The following is an 8089-nucleotide window of genomic DNA, read 5'->3' on the forward strand; positions in this document are numbered from 1 at the left end:
TGTAAAATAAACCTTGCAAAAATAAACTTTGCAAAAATAGCGAGCTTAGAAAAATTTATCGATTGCTATATAACTTCTCGTAAGATCTATGTATCAAAATAACGTTACTTTGAGAACCCGAGAAGGATAAATACCGTGTAGGGTGAAACGCTGGAATCTCATCAGTTGAGCGGAGGATACTAGTATACGTCGTCCTCGAAATAACCTGCTCGGGAATCGATTGGTCGGTCTCTCCCGGATGGTGAAACAGGCTTCCTCTACATTGATATTCAGTGGCGGCCCTCGTCTCTTCGAACCGTCAAGAAATTTTACCCGGGGCATTGCAACACTTGCGTTCCCCGTGGAATCGCCAAGTTCGTCGTCGTCGACAACGGCGGTTCGGGTATCGAATAATTATACAAGTCGAGTAAGTAGCCCGGCACCGTGACAAGCGTGACGAGCGAAATTCGTTGTCTGTATAGTATGTGTGTGATATTGTCGCAATAGAATCCTTCGAAGAGCTCTTATTTTGCGACGTGCATATCGATCCGTTCCAATCGCTAATTATACCCATCGCAAAACAACTGATGAAAAAAAGAAACGCGATAGACGATTTCGAATTTATTTCGTAATGTTGTGTTATTTCCGATTAATTTATTATATTTTTAGATTTATTTCAGATATTATTTATTCTCGAAAACGCGAAATATATCTTGCGATATTTAGAAAGTTTCTCTAATTGATAGTTATAGTCAATTACTTTAAAAAAAAATTGCAATTTTGCCGACAAAATAACGTAAAATAATAGTAACTCTGATTGAGTGTGTCCAGATTTTTGTATTTTACACGATTCTATATCGATATATATATACCCAGGGTAACAATCAAAGAGCACAAGCGAGCTTTGCAGCGGAATGGCTTTGATCGTTCTATTAAATATCTCTTGTCTATTGAATAAATCCATACCGTTATATGTGGGTATGATAGATATTTCTATTCATCGATGAAAACGATTGTTGATATTCCGGTCCACTTGTGATATCCCCTACCGATCTGGCGAAACCGATGCATTCAGGTATTAAACTGAAATATCAAATCAACAGCGGAGTATAACGATGTATCTCTACGCAATTTGATAAATCCGGGACGATCTGTAGGTATATCTTTGAAAAAACAAGAAATTCTTGCGAAAAACAAACCTCAAACGCAATAAAGTCTCATAATATAAATATTTATCGATCTTTAGATATCTGTATATGTGCAACGCGCAAACTGATCGATATAATACACGGTAATTTAATGAAGTTTCGCACGCTAATATTAGCTTATCATTTGATTATAACGAGGAATGGGTGATATTTTACGTTAAAAATATTCTTTCTCTTAAAGAATACCGGCATTTCTGTCGATTTATTCGCAACATATATATATACATGTATATATAGTATATTAATTTATCGCGCAAGCTGCAAACTTATATATTAATTACACGATGATGTGAAAGCAATTATTGATAGAAATCAATTTGCCTCGCTTCGTCAATTTTCACTAGTCCGATTAATACGTCGGCTTTAGAACTGCCAGGCATCCAACTGGTGTAAATTAAATTATTTATCGGAGTATTATATGCTGCGAATGAAAATTTGCGAGCATCTCGCTTAATGACAAAATCATGTTCGTTACACAGCTCTTGTAATGAATATCACGCGAAGCATTGAGATAAAAAAAAGTATAAAATGATGAAAAACATATGCGCAAATTAAATATCGGCATGTATTTATCCGTATTATAAAATATGTTAATAAAAAGCAAGAATATATATGAAGAGGGGAAAAATGCGTAAAGAGAAACTCGACGAAAAGTTAATAGAATGTGAAACGTTTCGCGAGTCGTAAGGAAATCTCGATTGGCACTTGAAGCTTCGAAGGCAGACGGGTCCGATATTAAATTAGAATATTCTCAACATATATATGTGATGCTGTATAGATATATATTCTCGCATAAGACTTCTTTTCCGTGTGGAGATGCGAGTGCATCCACCCGCCTTGAATATCAATTCCGTTTCCCGTCGTAAGAGGAAAAATCTATATTCACGCGCGTCCATACCTAAAGATCCGTGGCCTGTTGAATATTTTTCAATTCATCTACCGATCAATTTTACCTGGAGAATTACTCGGAATAAATCAACCATTAATAGAACGTTTCTAAGAAATTAGTTTCCCTTTTCTCACGATTTCTCAGTATTGATACGTTAATAGAGTTGTAATTTAGAAACGATTAAAAGATTAAATAGTCTTGTAGATTTGGAGTCACATAGATAATAAGTCACATAGATGTCACATTTAAGTCACATAGATAATATTAGACTTATGTAAATTGATTACGATCAAAATCTACTTGAAGTTATTACTATACATTGAAAATAAATTTGTTAACTTGACTAAATCTTTCAACTAACTTACTATTTTATTAATTGAACATATATTAATATTTCAGTCAAATATACGTTTTGTGTTAAATTTAATATATTATATTTAACTTAAATATTTTTATATATTCAATCAACAAAGTAATATTTAGTTGAAAGGTTTTGTTAAGTTAAAAAAACAACTTTTTTCAGTGTACAATTTTTTTTTTTAGAATAACGCAAGCGTAAACGATGAAACAAAAGTAGAGAAGAAATGACGTGCGATTCCGGCGAGAAACGCGCATTAAGAAAATGCAAGTGCATGCACGTGACTCGCGTCGCGTACGAATAATAACACGCGTGCATCGCCCACCCTTTTCTCCCTCTCTACCTTTTGTAAGAAATTCCGGCATCAGGAAACGCGCGAGGCGAAAATCATGGCTGACTAGCCTGGCGTGTCTGGAGACCGTAAGAAATGATAATACAGCTCAGCTGTGTGCGGCACCATACATAACGCGTGCGCCTATGTGCACCCCCTGTATGCACTCGCGGATGCCTCGGCGGACGTATGGCTCGCCAAAGGGGGATATTTATGTTCGCCGTAGCGTGAGCGCGAAACATACCTCGCCAAGCCCTCCTGCTCGAACTCCGAAGCCGTCGAGCGCACCCACACAAACCCCTTTCGGCGTTTGACCGTTACTTCGAGGTGTAATTCGCCAGATTACCATCGGATTGAGTAATTTTCGTCGTAATCGCATACGCGGCCCCGAATCCTTTCGCCCGGCTCCTTCGACGTATGTATGTACACGACATGCGACGTCAATGACCATAATTTCCCGTCGTACCGTTTAATAACACGTATATGTCGACCCCATACGAGCCCCTACGGTGATCGAGCGGATAAGCTTCGAGTGGATATACGGAAGATGCATAACCGCGAATGTGTTAAAATTTCCAAAGCACGACAAATTTCTAAAACGTGTCGACATTTATTTAGTTGTCAATTTTTCTTGTTTGTTTAGAGATGGACATTTTTTAATATAAATATATACGAGGCCGTTTGCTCGAAAAGCGACTTAAATCGATTTAAATATTTGCGTTAAAAAATTGAAGATTAAATAAGTGATTCGAGTTATTAAACATTTTGCTACTCAGCAAAATAGGAACATTATATTAAAAAATATTAAAGCTGAGTAGCATAATGTTTAATAACTCGAATTGCACTTCCAATTGAATCTTCAGTTTAATTTTTTGTGCAAAAATTTAAGTCGACTTAAATCGTTTATCGAGTGAATGGCTCATTAATATAAATATATTAAGGAGGTTTATCATCTTTGTCGCGCGTAAAAATGGATTATTTTTGGAAATTTTTCCTCGATAAATAATGCAATAATTAATATAAGTTTTTTTATTTTATTCATATGTATATTTGAGTATATCCAAAATTATAAAATTGCATAAAACATTGTAACTTCTATGACAAATTGTATGCACCAATGATGAACATGCATGGTCCCTGTGTCTACATGATTTTGCACTTTACGTTAATTCGATCTAAAAAATAAAAATATTTTCTTGTAAAGAAATATTATAGTTAACTACTGCCGGGGGGGGAGGGGGAGGGTGTTAATATTTATAAAAATTCACGAAATTCTAATTTAAAAAAAGTTACAATTTAACCTTTGTTCACTTTTTTGTTATAAAAAAAACGAGATTGAAAATCGGAAAAAGTCTCAACAGTTCGTAACTATAATATTTCTTTACAAAAAAATTTTTTTTAGAACTAATCTACATTGCAAAATCATGCACACTACACGTTTATCACTGGTGCACACAACTTGTCATAAAAATACAACTTTTATGACAAGTTGTACGTTTTTACGAAGCTTAATTTTTAGTTTTTATGAAACTTAATTTTTAAAATATACATGTACTCAAATAAATACGGAAAAAATTAACCACTATAGCTAAATTTTATTTGTCTCTATATTTCATATAAAATTTAGCTATTATGCCTAAATTTTAGCTGTAATAGGTAATATTTTTAGCTATAAAATTTTCTGTTAAACTATAGCTAAAAAATATTTGTTATTATGGCTAAAATTTAAGCATAATAATTAAATTTTAAGTTACAATACACGGGCAGCTTAAATTTAATTATGATAGTTAATTTTTTTCCATAATGATTAAAATAAAAAAAGACTTGATTATTACGTTATTTACTGCAAAAAAGAAATACTGAAAATAGAACATTTTTTGCGCGACGAAGGTATGTACTCCCTTAAATGTATAAATATACATGAAATATTAATATTTAAAATATAAATACACGAGGGAGAGAAAAATGTATTATAAATATCAAGATTAAAAGAGGTATTAAATTCACCGGTATCTAATCTTTATATGTTGAAATATCGTACTTTATTATACTATAATATATAAAAAGCAGAATTACTTCAATACTATTCTTGATACTGTAATACTATATACGGAAAAATATTAACTATTATAGCTCAATTTTAGCTGTCTCTATATTAAATATGAAACTTAGTTATCATGCATGCCTAAATTTTAGCTGTGATATACATAGCTACTATTTTTCAGCTATAGTATTCTCCGTTAAACTGTAACTAAAAATATTAGTTATTATAACTAAAATTTAAACATGATAACTAAAATTTAGATTGCAATATAGGAACAGCTAAAATTTAGATGTAGTAGCTAATTTTTTCTCGTGATATAAAGTATCTCTTAGATTCATGAAATCAAGTATATTTTTTTATACATTTTGAAATCCGCTTTTCCTAAACAGAATCATGAATAAATTTGCGAAAATTCAAAGCCACTGCCCTAACATCGATGAAGACCTACAGATTCACAATATAATCCGCTGTAATCTAAATGGACACGCTTAATAGCCTCCAGACGAGAACCCTGACGTTAATGGCGTGGTGTAGTTCAATGGTTAGTTCTGATGACGACCAGACCCAGGTCTAGACCGATGGACGAGGCATCGTCGTACAATCCGGGATTAATAGCGCGCGAACTAATTCAAATGTCTAATAAATCTTGGCCGTTTCTCTCCGGTTCCCCCGATCGCGCTTGCACCCGCTAAATTCCAGGGGAAGAGACCCCGGTCGATCGGTCGAAGATTCAGTCAGATAGATTCGATTAACTCGCGAGTTTCGTTAACAACTAACACGATTACTTCTAATTCCAATTTGTCATCACGAAGCCGTGGCGACGAGAACTTCTATTCCCGTATGGAGAAGAATACGGAATTGAAGTCTTGAACGAATTTAACTGGGTCACAATCTCTTCCTTCCTTCTCGAAGTTTCGAGCCTTACGGGTCTCTACTTAATACTATGTAGATATCGAATCCATATTGTTATCAGACTGAAAGGCTGACAAATTACGCCGACGCGATATCGAACGCCGAATAAACGCGCTCTTGTTATTTTAATACGCGGATTTATAAATCTGAAAGAGTTTACCTCAACTAAAAGGAAGAAAAGAGATAGCAACGTCTTTAATTCACATCTCTCTGAAATTATTCAGACCTAACATTTTTTACGATAGTTATGTAAAATAAACATTCTTTTATAAATGTATATAACGATTGATAAATGATTAAATAATCGTTTAAGTAATATATAATGATTTGCATATGTATTGCAACAATATCGATTTTTCATTTCTCTCGAAATATTTGATTGTATAAATAAACAAACTTTTCAGTCTCACACATAATACATGATTAATAAATAATTGCGCAATATATAAAGCAATAATATGCAATAAAATATATTTATATTTACTCACCAGAGATATATTTCATCAAAATTTATTTCATTTCATATAATGATTAAGTGATCTATAACGATTTGCATAAATATATAACAAGGGTATCAGGTTTTTTATTTTTACTTCCCTCGAAATATTTGGTTAAGTATGAATATATAAATTTTTCAGTAATGTTTCATATAATGTGTGATAAATAAATGATCGCATAATAAAGGCAGTAATCATATGCAATAAAATATTTATATTTACTCACCAGACATCTATTTTGTCAAAATTCATAAACAATGATTGAGTAATCTATAACGATTTGCATATGTACACTGAAAAAAAATTTGTTAACTTAACTAAACCTTTCAACTAAATTGCTTTTTTGTTAATTAAATATATATTAGTATTTAAGTCAAATGTATGTTTTGTTAATATCAATATATTAAATTTAATTTAAATAATTATGTGTGTGTGTGTATATATATATATATATGCTCAGTTAACAAAATAATATTAAGTTGAAAGGTTTAGTCAAGTTAACAAATTTATTTTAATGTATAACGAGGATATCAGGTTTTTTATTTTCCTCGAAATATTTGATCAAGTATGAATATATAAACTTTTCAATCTCACATAATTCGTGACAAATATGTAAATGATCGCGCAATATATGCAGCAATCACGTGCAATAATATATTTATTTACTCACCAGACATTTGTTTCGCCAAAATTCATGCATAATGATTAAGTAATATATTAACTATTGATATATATATATATATATATATATATATATATATATATAACAAGAATATCAAGTTATTTCTCTTGAAATATTTGGTTAAGTATATAAATGTATAAATTTATATATATATATATATATATATATATATATATGCAGTCTGGTGAATAAATAATTATGAATGTATGTATGCAGTAATATATTTATATATTTACTCACCAGACATATATATTTCGTCAAAATTCATGCACAATGATTAAGTAATCAATCTATAACGGTTTGCATATGTATAATAAAAATACCAGATTTGTTATTTCCCTCAAAATATTTGCAATTAAGTGAATATGATATGAACTTTTCAATCTCGCAAAAATGCATGAGAAATAAATGATCGCGCAATATATGCAGCAATCATATGCAGTAAAATATTTATTTACTCACCAGACATCTGTTTCGCCAAAATTCTTGAACAATAATTAAGCAATCAATCTCTAACGATTTGCATATGTACAACAAGAATATCAGGTTTTTTTATTTCCCTCGAAATATTTGCGGTTAAGTGAATATGATATGAACTTTTCAATCTCACATGATGCGTGAAAAATAAATGCTCGCGCAATAATTGTACGTGGTAAAATATTTCCTTACTCACCGCAGGCATCGCCTATTTTGCCAAAATTCATGCACAATGTATAAACACAATAAATAAATACTATGTATGAATGTCTTGTACCTTGCGTCTGCCGAAATATTACTTGACGATGTTTCGCGCGCAAAAGATCTGAACCAAAGTGTATGAAATTACACTTAGAAAGGTATGTACTAATTTCGAATTAGAATGTGTGGTAAAAAAGTTTCGGCAACTGTGTTGATAAATTGTGCATCCGGGTTTGTCAATCTTTCTCCAGATGGCGTTGAAATTGCTTTACCGTCTCCTAATGCCTTACTCTTTTTGACCGAATTAAAAAAAAAATAAACTCGTCGAATTGATTGAAGTTGATGACTCGAAACAATATATATAACAAGGATATCGGATTTTTTATTTCCCTCGAAATATTTTTGATCAAGTATAAATAAACTTTTCAACCTCATATAATGCATGAGAAATAAATGATCGCGCAATATATGCAGCAATCTCATATGCAGTATAATATTTATTTACAACAAA

Source organism: Nylanderia fulva, unplaced genomic scaffold, assembly GCF_048542155.1.
Source record: "Nylanderia fulva isolate GAGA-0341 unplaced genomic scaffold, ASM4854215v1 Scaffold54, whole genome shotgun sequence".
Lineage (NCBI taxonomy): Eukaryota > Metazoa > Arthropoda > Insecta > Hymenoptera > Formicidae > Nylanderia > Nylanderia fulva.